The following is a 13473-nucleotide window of genomic DNA, read 5'->3' on the forward strand; positions in this document are numbered from 1 at the left end:
TTGACGAACTCCTTTTCCTATTTGGAACCAGTCTGTTGTTCCATGTCCAGTTCTAACTGTTGCTTCCTGACCTGCATATAGGTTTCTCAAGAGGCAGGTCACGTGGTCTGGTATTCCCATCTCTTTCAGAATTTTCCACAGTTTATTGTGATCCACACAGTCAAAGGCTTTGGCATAGTCAATAAAGCAGAAATAGATGTTTTTCTGGAACTCTCTTGCTTTTTCGATGATCCAGCAGATGTTGGCAATTTGATCTCTGCTTCCTCTGCCTTTTCTAAAACCAGCTTGAACATCTGGAAGTTCACGGTTCACGTATTGCTGAAGCCTGGCTTGGAGAATTTTGAGCATTACTTGACTAGCATGTGAGATGAGTGCAATTGTGCGGTAGTTTGAGCATTCTTTGGCATTGCCTTTCTTTGGGATCGGAATGAAAACTGACCTTTTCCATTCCTGTGGCCACTGCTGAGTTTTCCAAATTTGCTGGCATATTGAGTGCAGCTCTTTAACAGCATCAAGTTTCAGGATTTGAAATAGCTCAACTGGGATGCCATCATCTCCACTAGCTTTGTTCATAATGATGCTTCCTAAGGCTCACCTGACTTCACATTCCAGGATGTCCGGGACTAGGTGAGTGGGAGTGATCACACCTTTGTGATTATCTTGGTTGTGAAGATCTTTTTTGTACAGTTCTTCTGTGTATTCTTGCCACCTCTTCTTAATATCTTCTGCTTCTGTTAGGTTCATACCATTTCTGTCCTATATTGAGCCCATCTTTGCATGAAATATTCCCTTGGTATCTCTAATTTTCTTGAAGAGATCTCTAGTCTTTCCCATTGTATTCTTTTTCTCTATTTCTTTGCATTGATCGCTGAGGAAGGCTTTCTTATCTCTCCTTGCTATTCTTTGGAACTCTGCATTCAGATGCTTATATCTTTCCTTTTCTCCTTTGCCTTTCACCTCTCTTCTTTTTACAGCTATTTGAAAGGCTCCTCAGACAGCCATTTTGCCTTTTTGCATTTCTTTTTCTTGAGGATGGTCTTGTTCTCTGTCTCCCGTACAATGTCACAAACCTCCGTCCATAGTTCATCAGGCACTCTATCTATCAGATCTAGTCCCTTCAATCTATTTCCCACTTCCACTATATAGTCATAAGGGATTTGATTTAGGTCATACCTGAATGGTCATACCTGAAAGGAAATGGCAACCCACTCCAGTATTCATGCCTGGAAAATCCCATGGATCGAGGAGCCTGGTGGGCTACAATCCATGGGGTCACAAAGAGTCGGACATGAGTGAGCGACTTCTGTGTGTGTGTGTGTGTGTGTGAATGGTCTAGTGGTTTTCCCCACTTTCTTCAATTTAAGTACTGAATGTGGCAATAAGGTGTTCATGATCTGAGCCACAGTCAGCTCCTAGTCATGTTTTTCCTGACTGTATAGAGCTTCCCCATCTTTGGCTGCAAAGGATATAATCAATCTGATTTCAGTGTTGACCATCTGGTGATGTCCATGTGTAGAGTCTTCTCTTGTATTCTTGGAAGAGGGTGTTTACTATTACCAGTGTGTTCTCTTGGCAAAACTCTATTAGTCTTTGCCCTGCTTCATTCTGTAATCCAAGGCCAAATTTGCCTGTTACTCCAGGTGTTTCTTGACTTCCTACTTTTGCATTTCAGCCCCCTATAATGAAAGGATATCTATTTTGGGTGTTAGTTTTAGAAGGTCTTGTACATCTTCATAGAACCATTCAACTTCAGTTTCTTCAGTATTACTGGTTGGGGCATAGACTTGGATTACCATGTTATTGAACTGAGATTACATCCAAGTATTGCATTTCAGACTCTTTTGTTGACTATGATGGCTACTCTATTTCTTCTAAAAAAAAAAGTCTACTTCTGCGTTATTGACTACTTTAAAGCCTTTGACTGTGTAAATCACAACAAACTGTGGAAAATTCTTGAAGAGATGGGAATACCAGACCACCTTACCTGCTTTCTGAGAAACCTGTATGCAGGTCAGGAAGCAACAGTTAGAACTGGACATGGAACAGTGGAGTGGTACCAATTTGGGAAAGGAGTATTTCAAGGCTGTATATTGTTACCCTGCTCATTTAACTTATATACAGAGTACATCATGCAAATGCAGGCTGGATGAAGCCTACGCTGGAATCAAGATTGCTAGGAGAAATATTAATAACCTCAGATATGCAGATGATACCATTTGAATCACAGAAATTGAAGAGGAACTAAAAAGCCTCTTGATGACAGTGAAAGAGGAGAGTGATGAAGCTGTCTTAAAATACAACATTCAGAAAACTAAGATCTTGCCATCTGGTCCCATCACTTCGTGGCAAATAGATTGGGAAACAATGAAACAGTGAGATATTTTACTTTCTTGAGCCCCAAAATCACTGCAGTTTGTACCTGTAGCCATTAAATTAAAAGACACTTCCTCCTTGGAAGAAAAGCTATGACCAACCTAGACAGGATATTAAAAAGCAGAGACATTACTTTTCCAACAAAGGTCCATTGAGTCAAAGCTATGGTTTTTCCAGTAGTCATGTATGGATGTGAGAGTTGGACTGTGAAGAAAGCTGAGCACAGAAGAATTGATGCTTTTAAACTGTGGTGTTGGAGAAAACTCTTGAGAGTCCCTTGGACTGCAAGGAGATCAAACCAGTCAATCCTAAAGGAAATCAGTCCTGAATATTCATTAGAATGACTGATGCTGAACCTAAAGCTCCAGTACGTTGGCCACCTGATGAGAACTGACTCACTGGACAAGACCTTGATACTGGGAAAGACTGAAGGCAGGAGAAGGGGACAAGAGAGGATAAGATGGTTGGATGGCATCACTGACTCAGTGGATGTGAGTTTGAGCAAGCTCTGGAAGATGGTGAAGGACAGGGAAGCCTGGTGTGCTGCAGACCATGGTGTTGCAAGGAGTCCAACACAACTGAGAGACTGAATAACAACAACAATCAGTCCCATTGGCTCCAGAATCATTATCAAGTGTTTTGGGCATCAATAGAAGTTATCAAAATCTAAACTATTTATATTATGGAATTTTTCTACCTATTTTGTTCCTTTATTACAGTAAAGTTCATCAAACTATGTGCATGGTTTATGTAATTTTAAAAAAATACATATCTATTCCTTCCACTGAAGAATTGCTTTATAAATTTTATTTTGATTAATGTCTTTAAATGCAACATGACACTCCAACTGAAAGTTACAGTAAATGGTGAAACATTCAATTTCTGAGACTCATACTGTATCTTCTAGATAATATTTTAAAAATACTATGAATGAATAAATCTGTATACCCATATGCCAAAGCAAAAAAAAAATAAAATAAAATCTTGCAGACGTTCTAAAGACTCCTGAAGGAAGTTTTGTACAAAAATCACAAGCTTATTATTTGAGGATGATTAAAAATAAGATCTATGGAATATTTATTTCCCCTTCTAGATAATGACATTAAGTAAAACCTGCTTCTTTGCAACTGATGTTGTGATATTACCTAAGTAGAAGTTAAAACAATGCAAGAGTAACTATACAAAAAGTTCCCAGTTTAAGCATTCCAAGACTACAGTTAGGAAAATGAAAAAACTCTCATGTGTTAAACAGTAGGTCATATTAATGTTGTCCTGAATATAGTATAGAAGTGAAAAAAAATAAAAGATTGAGGGCAGGAGGAGAAGGGGTTGACAGAGGACGAGATGGTTGGATGGCATCACTGACTCAATGGACTTAAGGTTGATCAAGCTCCAGGAGCTGGTGCAGGACAGGGAAGCCTGGTGTGCTGCAGTCCATGGGGTCGCAGACCAAAACACGGGACCATGACATTCTAAGTATTTTAAATGAAAGGAGTTTGTAAAGTAGCATAAGCTACTACTGCTGCTAAGTTGCTTCAGTTGTGTCTGACTCTGTGCGACCCCACAGACGGAAGCCCACCAGGCTCCCCCGTTCCCGGGATTCTCCAGGCAAGAACACTGGAGTGGGTTGCCATTTCCTTCTCCAATGCAGGAAAGTGAAAAGTGAAAGTGAAGTCGCTCAGTCATGTCCGACTCTTAGCGACCCCACGGGCTGCAGCCTACCAAGCTCCTCCATCCATGGGATTTTCCAGGCAAGAGTACTGGAGTGGGGTGCCATTGCCTTCTTCGAAAGTAGCATAAAGAGGATGGTAATTCTGACTTCTCCTCTGCTCTTCTTCTGTGAAACAGGTTATAGGACCATCCAGAGGGAAGTGCTCCCCTCCTGGAGGAAAGGAGCATCCTTATATCCAAAGATAAAGAGATGTCCAGAAGATTCTGAACAAACAGGCCTTCCTAAGTTTGCCCCAGTTTATAACACTTACCTGTACTCCTGGATCTATCATATGTCTTTACACCTGTCATTCTTCAGCAAATCTAGCCTAAAATACTAATCAGCTATTTCTTTGGGTCTTGTTTTTTTCCTATGCAGGTTCTTGTGTCATGTAAAACTTGCATTAAATAAATTTGTATGCTTTTCTCCTGTTAATCTGTCTCTATCACTTTAATTTTCAGATCTAGCCAGGGACTCTAAGCGGGTCAAAGAAAACGCTTTCCTCCCCTACTCTATTAAACCAAATATTGACCTGTTGTTACTAATTGGCAAATCTTAGTTATCATGATTAAGATTAAGAAGAGGTGACAAGAATACACAGAAGACTATACATAAAAGATCTTAATAACCTGGATAACCACAAGCCTGCCATCCTGGAGTCTGAAGTCAAGTGAACCTTAGGAAACATTACTTCAAATGAAGCTAGTGGAGGTGATAGCATCCCAGGTGAGCTATTTAAAATCCTAAAAAATGATGCTATTAAAACACTGCACTCAGTGTGTCAGCAAATTTGGAAAACAGCAATGGCAACAAGACTGGCAAAGTCAGTTTTCAGTCCAGTCTCAATAAGGGCAATGCCAAAAATGTTCAAACTACCATATAAGTGTGCTCATTTCACATGCTAGCAAGGTTATGCTCCAAAATCCTTCAAGCTATGCTCAGCAGTACAGGAAGTGAGGACTTAATGGCAGAGGAGCCAAAGATCAAATTGCCTACATTGGTCGGATCATGGAAAAAGCAAGGGCATTTCAGAAAAACATCTACTTCTGCTTCAGTGACTACACTAAAGTCTTTGCGGGAGAAATTCAATAACCTCAGATATGCAGATGACACCACCCTTATGACAAAAAGCAAAGAAGAACTAAAGAGCCTCTTGATGAAAGTGAAAGAGGAGAGTGAAAAAATTGGTAAAACTCAACATTCAGAAGACTAAAATCATGGCATCTGGTCCTATCACTTAATGGCAAATAGATGGAGAAACAATGGAAACACTGACAGATTTTATTTTGGGGGCTCCAAAATCACCTCAGATGGTGACTGCAGCCATGAAACTAAAAGATGCCTGTTCCTTAGAAGAAAAGCTATGACCAACCTAGACAGCATATTAAAAAGCAAAGACATTACTTTGCCAACAAAGATCTGTCTAGTCAAAGCGATGGTTTTTCCAGTAGTCATGTGTGGGTGTGAGAGTTGGACTATAAAGAAAGCTGAGTGCTGAAGAATTGATGCTTTTGAACTGTGGTGCTGGAGAAGACTCTTGAGAGTCTCTTGGACTGCAAGGCGATCAAATCAGTAAATCCTAAAGGAAATCAGTCCTGAATATTCACTGGAAGGACTAATGCTGAAGCTGAAACTTCAATACTTTGGCCACCTGATGCAAAGAAGTGACTCATTGGAAAAGACCCTGATACTAGGAAAGATTGAAGGCAGAAGGAGAAGGGGACAACAAAGGATGAGATGGTTGGATGGCATCACCAACTCAATGGACATGAATTTGAGCAAGCTCCGGGAGCTGATGATGGACAGGGAGAGCTGGAGTGCTGTAGTCCATGAGGTAGCAATGGGTAGGACTCGACTGAGCAACTGAACTGAACTGAACTGAAAGTCTTTGTGTGGAACACAACGAATGTTGGAAAATTCTTAAAGAGACAGGAGTATCAGACTAACCTACCTGGCTCTTGAGAAACCTGTATGTGGGTCATGAAGCAACTATTAGAACTGGGCATGGAACAGTTCAAAATCAGGAGAGTAGTATGACAAGCCTGTATAATGTCACCCTACTTATTTAACTTACATGAAGACTATATGAAGTGATCTACCAGGCTGGATGAATCACAAGCTGGAATCTAGACCAATGGGAGAAATATCAATACTTTCAGGCATGTAGATGATACCACTCAAATGGTAGAAAATGAGGAGAAACTAAGGAGCCTCTTGATGAAGGTAAAAGAGAAGAGTGAAAGCCAGTCTTTACTGGCTGAGCTACAAGGGAAAACTCTTCCCTCCCCTTACCTCTTCCTTTATTCTTTCACTGTGGTCATTTCATTAATTAATCACTTTCAAACAAAAGCAAATGGTTAACCAGAGCAAAGTAAACAAACCCACAAAAATCACGACTCAATTTTTCCGACTCAATTTTTCCAACTCAATTATAAACATATATAACCCAGTTCTAAAAAAATATATGAGAACAGGATCTGAATAAATATTCTCCAAAATGAGAAACAGAAATGACCAACAAGCACATGTAAAGATGCTCACCATCTCTAAGATTGGGTAAATGCAAATGAGACATCAACTCATATCTAGGATAACGGTTATAAACAAGACAAATAATCACAGGCGTTGCTGAGGATAGGGAGAAACTGGAATTGTAATGCTCTGCTGATGTGGGTGTGTGTTAGTCACTCAGTCGTGTCTGACTCTTTGTGACCCCACTGACTGCTAATAAGAAAGTAAAAAATGCAACTCTTTGTGTACACAATCTGGAGCTTCCTGAAAATTTAAACTCAGAGTTACCATATGACATTTCCCTTGGTATATAGCAGAGAGAAATGACATGGGAGAGAGGCAGCAAAGACACCACAGATGTAAATGCCTCAGAACTGATCGACCCATCCTCATTTTAGGAAGGTGAACAAATCCTGAGGGATAACCAAAAAAAAACCCACATCTGGAGACGTAACAGTGGAACAAGCAAGGCACCGTAAAAATGTTGTTTTCAGTCGCTAAATTGTGTCCAGCCCTTTGTAACCCTGTAGACTGCAACATACCAGGCTTCCCTGTCCTTTGCTGTCTCTCAGAACTTGCTCAAACTCATGTCCATTGGATCAATGATTCCTTCCAACTATCTAATCCTCTGTCGCCCCCTTCTCCTCCTGCCCTCAATCTTTCCCAGGACCAGTGTTTTTGCCAATGAGTTGGCTCACTGCATCAGGTGGCCAAAGCACAGGACCTTTAGCTTCAGCATCAGTTCTTTCAAGGAATATTCAGGATTGATTTCTTTTAGGATTGACTGGTTTGATGTCCTTTCTGTCCAAGGGAGTCTTCTCCATTAGCACAGTTCAAAAGCATAAATTCTTCAGCGCTCAGCCTTCTTGATGGTCCAATTCTCACATCTATTCATGACTACTGGAAAAACCATAGCTTTGACTATACAGACCTGTGTTGGTAAGTGATGTCACTGCTTTTTAATATGTTGCCTAGGTTTGTCATAGCTTTTCTCCTAAGGAGCAACCAGAAGAAAAGGTAACTTCAGGTAGAGCAACTGGACTGACAGCCAACTTGTCAACAGCTTTAGTGGGTCCCAGACTGTGGGAGATCCTTGTCATTGTGCCAAGAGGCAACCAGTGTCAACCCAGAACCAGAGCCCAGTGAATCTTTCATTATAAAGGATAAAATTAAGTTATTTTCATTAAAAAAAAAAAGGTAAATGTTTAACAACAGATCCTAACTAGAGAAATTTGTACAGAATGCTCCAGACAGAAGGAAAATAATTACAAATGCAAATGAAAAATCAGAGACACATAGGCAAACTAAGAAACCAGTAAACATACAAGTGAGTTTAAATAAGCATTGATTATATTAAAATACCTATTTGTGTGGCTGAAGAAGATAAAAAATAAATAAATATTGGATAATAGCTGAAATTTGAATGTTTAACATTTTTATTATTTAAGACAAATATAAAGATGTTGATTAAATAAGAATTAAGTATTAAGTTAAAATTTCCAGGATAACCAAGAGATTAGAGAAAAGAATACAATATGCAAATTCAAACTAACTCAGCAGGGAAAAGAAAAAGAATAAACCTGGAAAAACTGAGACAAATATAGAGCAGTGAAACATGAATGATTGTAGCTAATTGCATCAACATAAATAAATTACAAGTAGCGCTACTGAATGAAAAATCAAGTTTCACAGGGATGTATACAATATGATTTTGTTTATATTCAGTGTGATTTTTTGTCAAAGGCTCCTAAAAGCATGTAAAATTAAACAACATACTTTTAGAGCTTTTTGGTCTGTAGTACAACTATAAAGAGAAGGATGGGAAAAATAAGCATGGAATTCATAACAGCGGTTATTGCTGGGGAAGAAAAGCTGGAGATAGGGTGGGATGCACAGACAGCTTCCAAGATAGGGCAAGTTGGTGGTGTTCATGTATGTGCTGATTAGTCACTCAGTCGTTTCCAACTCTGTGACCCCATGGTCTGCAGCCTGCCAGGCTCCTCTGTCCATGGAATTTTCCAGACAAATATACTGGAGTGGATTGCCACTTCCTTCTTCAGGGGATCTACCTGACCCAGGGACTGAACCCACATCTCCTGCATCTCCTGCACTGCATGTGGATTCTTTACCACTGCACCACTTGGGAAGTCCCATTTTATTATTATTCTTTGAATATTTTATATGCATTATAAACATTTCAGTATATATGCAATACACAATTAAAAGCATGTGTGTGCAAGTACAAACACACACAGACACACAGACACACACACTAATATGCTGTTCTGTGCCAGGTCAGATTGTTCCTGGAAAAAAATGCCTTTATTTGTAGAAACCTTAGTTTAAGGAGATGAACACAATCTGAAAAAATAAAGGTCATCATGTCAGGGAGGTGTCTAGAAATCAGAGGGCATTGGAAATATCATTACATGAACTAACGGCAGTTTTTCCATCTAAGAATGGAGAAGTTAAATGGCTTCAGGACGCTTTTTATAGCATTTAGGTGCTTTTTATAGTCAACTGGTTAGACGGATCCATGGAAAAAGTTAGTATTGATCCATGGCAATTTATGAAGTCATATAGATTCGGGTTTATTAAAGGGCAGACATTCTGCTCTCTATCTCAGACATGGTTCAGAGCTGAAATTTGGCAACACAGGAAGAGTTGAAATATTTGCATAAGGACAGATTTAGCCTTCTTATGGGATTTCTGGTGTTAGATAACGTTTGAAACACGTTATAGTCAGTCTTTGGAGAAGGAAATGGCAATCCACTCCACAATTCTTGCCTGGAGAATTCCATGGACAGAGGAGCCTGGCAGGCTACAATCCATGGGGTCTCAAAGAGTCGGCCACGACTGAGAGACTGAGCACATAATCAACCTGGGCTTCCCAGGTGGCACTCATGGTAAAGAACCTGCCTGCAAATTCAGGAAATGTAAGAAATGTGGGTTTGATCCCTGGGTCAGGAAGATCTCCTGGACGCAAGCATGGCAACCCATTTCAGTATTCTTGCCTGGAAATGCCATGGACAGAGAAGCCTGGAGGGCTACAGTCCATGGGGTTGCAAAGATTGGAAACGACTGAAGCGACTTAGCATGCATGCTGCTGCTACTGCTAAGTCACTTCAGTCATGTCCGACTCTGTGCAACCCCATAGACGGCAGCCCACCAGGCTCCCCTGTCCCCGGGACTCTCCAGGCAAGAACACTGGAGTGGGTTGCCATTTCCTTCTCCAGTGCATGGAAGTGAAAAGTGAAAGTGAAGTCGCTCAGTCGTGTCCGACTCTTCGAGACCCCATGGACTGCAGCCTACCAGGCTCCTCCACCCATGGGATTTTCCAGGCAAGAGTACTAGAGTGGGTTGCCACTGCATGCATAGCCAATCTTCAGATATGAAAATTTCCCTTTGGGTCACTTTATACTTCATGGAAACATCTCTCTTGCTTTATAGATATCAGGCTTTCAGAGGCTGTCCAGAACTATGTTTTACATTTTTATGGTCATGTTTTGTACCCATATGGTCATTTTTCACATGATATTTCTACAATAGCCTGCAATTCTCTGGTTTCCTCTTTGATAGTGGAACTCCTAATTATGGATGCTTGATGCAGAAAAAAACAGCAAACATATAAGGTTTTCTTTTGCTTACATAACAATGTCTGCAGGTTTGTAGGGCTGTTACAGCTGTTTAGGGTTCTGGGTTTTAGGTTTTTCTGCTCTGATATTTTCACACTGTGGATTTTGTCTCCATGATCACAAGATAGTTACCAGGCCTCAATTTTTCATTTGAATGAGACTGGAATAACACAAAAAGGTATTCTCAGAATTATTTGTTTTTTTCATTCATGGAAGGAGGCTCTTCATAGTGTTTTCTGCTTATTGACCAGTGGTAGTTCATGGTCTATCACATTTGAGACATGATTAGGAAAATAAAGTATTTTTCATCCAAGTCTTACTGCAGAGGGAGGTGGAAAAAAAACACACTGCAGTGATGAGACAGTTGGAGTTTGGGTCCTTTTTCCTGCCATAAAAACTCAGACCAAAGACAGCGTTGACTCAGTCTTAAGAAACTGTTAACAGTTAACACACCATGTTGGTTTTTACTTTATCAAGATTGGCTGATTTACTTTAAAATGTAATGTATAGTGAAGGTAAAATGTCTATAAAGAAACACTGATGAATGCAAAGAGGAAGATGAATTTTGCAATATCAAGTTTTAAACAAAACAATTTATTTAATAAGGTTTAGGGGCTTCCCTTGTGGCTCAGCTGGTAAAGAATCTGCCTGCAATGTGGGAGGCCTGGGTTTGATACCTGCATTGGGAAGAACCCCTGGAGAAGGGAAGAGCTACCCACTCCAGTATTCTGGTCTAGAAAATTCCATGGACTGTATAGTCCATGGGGTCTCAAAGAGCAACTTTCACGTTCACGTTCATGGAGCTTATTTAAGAATACATAAAATCAGACAGCTGCATTATAAGCTATAAACACTTTAACTGAGAAACATAAAATCAATCCATCCTATTTCAGAAATGCCTTGATTTGTCTTAATGAATCATTCTTAAATCATTCTGATGAAGCTCTCAGTTCAATGCATTTATAAATCATGATTGTAGAAAGGTCATTGGATGGCTGTTCCATGCCACCACCAGTAGTAAGAAGGCCATCAATATTTTCAGAACTCAACACATTTGCAAACAAAAAAAAGAGCTTAAAAAGTTTATTCAGTCTCAATGGCAGCTCAATGTGTTTATACATGTAAAGTGTTTCAAATAGTCTGTACACTTGCTAAATGTTAGCTCTTGTGATTTTTCTTATGCTCATGAAGCAAACAATGCTTTATCGAAAAGGGATGTGGAAAAAAAAAGGCTATTCCAAAGCCAATCTGCTCAAGAAAATATGTCTGTTGTTCATTTGATCACTATAAACAAGTGGGACATTAGGCTTTTGGCGAGTTGGAGTGGGGTATATTTAAGATGAAATGGATTCATACAATTCCAATTACACTTAGCAAGACATTTATGACCCACACTTATTAGCAAATCTAATCAAAGAGCACATAGTTCCCAAGCAAAAATACTATATCCATTTCCAAAAAAAAGCAATGCAATGCCATACAGTGAGAGAAACTTGTAAAAGTCTTCCTCCTTGACCATCTGATCTGTTTTCTCCACATGAAGAAATATATAAACTGCACATGAGTTTGTGATATCATTTCACTTCCCAATTAAGACTGCCATCCTGTCCACATAAGGCATCTTTCTCTATTAGTTCACCAGATATAAAAATATTTAGGGGACGGAAAGAACACATGCTAATACAACAACAAAAACTAGCATTTCCAGAACAAATATCACTTGAAAAAGTGATTTGACAAAAATTTCATGTGAATAACACCTGTGAATAGCAACCCTATGTGATACGTATTACCATAATCATGATTACTATTTTGAGATGAGTAAATTGAAGCTTAGAGGGATTAAGTGACTTGTCAGAAATTATCCTGTAATTGGTGGAGGCAGAACTACCTACACACTATGCCATGTAGCTTTAAAGTAAAACAATTTTTTGTTGTATGACAGTTCCATGAACCTGCTTTCAAAATTGGAAATAGATCTCTCACTAGGGATGCTGTTTACATGGACACATAATGTTCTTAGCCCTATGCAAGATTCTCGAAGTTCAGAGATCAGTTCAGTTCAGTCACTCCGTAGTGTCCGACTCTTTGCAACCCCCGTGAACCACAGCATGCCAGGCCTCCCTATCCATCACCAACTCTGGAGTCAACCCAAACCCATGTCCATTGAGTTGGTGATGCCATCCAACCATCTCATCCTCTGTTGTCCCCTTCTCCTCTTGCCCTCTATATTTTCCAGCATGAGGGTCTTTTCAAATGAGTCAGCTCTTTGCATCAGGTGACCAAAGTACTGGAGTTTCAGCTTCAGCAACAGTCCTTCCAATGAACACCTAGGACTGATCTCCTTTAGGATGGACTGGTTGGATCTCCTCACAGTCCAAGGGACTCTCAAGAGTCTTCTCAAACACCACAGTTCAAAAGCATCAATTCTTCTGTGCTCAGCTTTCTTTACAGTCCAACTCTCACATCCATACATGACCACTGGAAAAACCATGGCCTTGACTAGATCAACCTTTGCTGGCAAAGTAATGTCTCTGCTTTTTAATATGCTGTCTATGTAAAAAGCTGTCAATTTTGAGATCACCCTTCTCGAGACTGGGGAAAATCAATGAACTGTAAAGACCTTATTGTAAGTCCTCTGATGTAGTCAAATATTGTGGGCAGCTATTAAAATACAGGCTAATTAAAATCAGTAAAATAAAACTTCAGTTTCCCAGTTACACTAGCCACATTTCAAGTGCTCAGTACTCACACAGGACAGTTGTCACTGCTTTGGACAATGCAGATATGGAATATTTTAACTGCTGCAGAAAGTTCTATGAAAAGGCACTGCTCAAGGGCCTTGGGACTCATGGTTGCTCTGAGCATCATCTCATCACCTGGGAGCTGGTTAGTCATGAAGAATCTCAGGCCCCATACCAAACCTACTGAATCAGAACAATTGCAAAAGCCCCCAGTGATTGCTATGAATATTCAAATCTTAAATGAGGTGTTTTATAGAAAAGCTTAAAGCTTTCCCCACTCAAACCAAGTAAAATATGTGAGATGGTGAGTGTGTGGAAGAGGGCAACAGTGAGGAATATTTAGAAGACTATAGAGGATTTTATATCCAGAACAAACACTAGAAGGTCAATAATAACAGACGTCCCTGGTGGTCCAGTGGTTGATAATCCACCTGCCAGTGCAGGGGTAGTGGGTTCAACCCGTGGTCCAGGAGGATTCCACATGCTGCAAAGCAACGAA

General features: G+C 39.9%; 1 protein-coding gene across 1 annotated transcript in view; it reads right to left on the bottom strand.

Annotated features, from left to right (window-relative positions):
- PLCB1 (phospholipase C, beta 1 (phosphoinositide-specific)) overlaps positions 1-13473 on the bottom strand; it is an 833798-nt gene that overhangs the window by 463190 nt on the left and 357135 nt on the right. The window lies entirely within an intron of this gene.

This window comes from Bison bison, unplaced genomic scaffold (genome assembly GCF_000754665.1).
Source record: "Bison bison bison isolate TAMUID 2011002044 unplaced genomic scaffold, Bison_UMD1.0 scf7180017864030, whole genome shotgun sequence".
Classification (NCBI taxonomy): domain Eukaryota; kingdom Metazoa; phylum Chordata; class Mammalia; order Artiodactyla; family Bovidae; genus Bison; species Bison bison.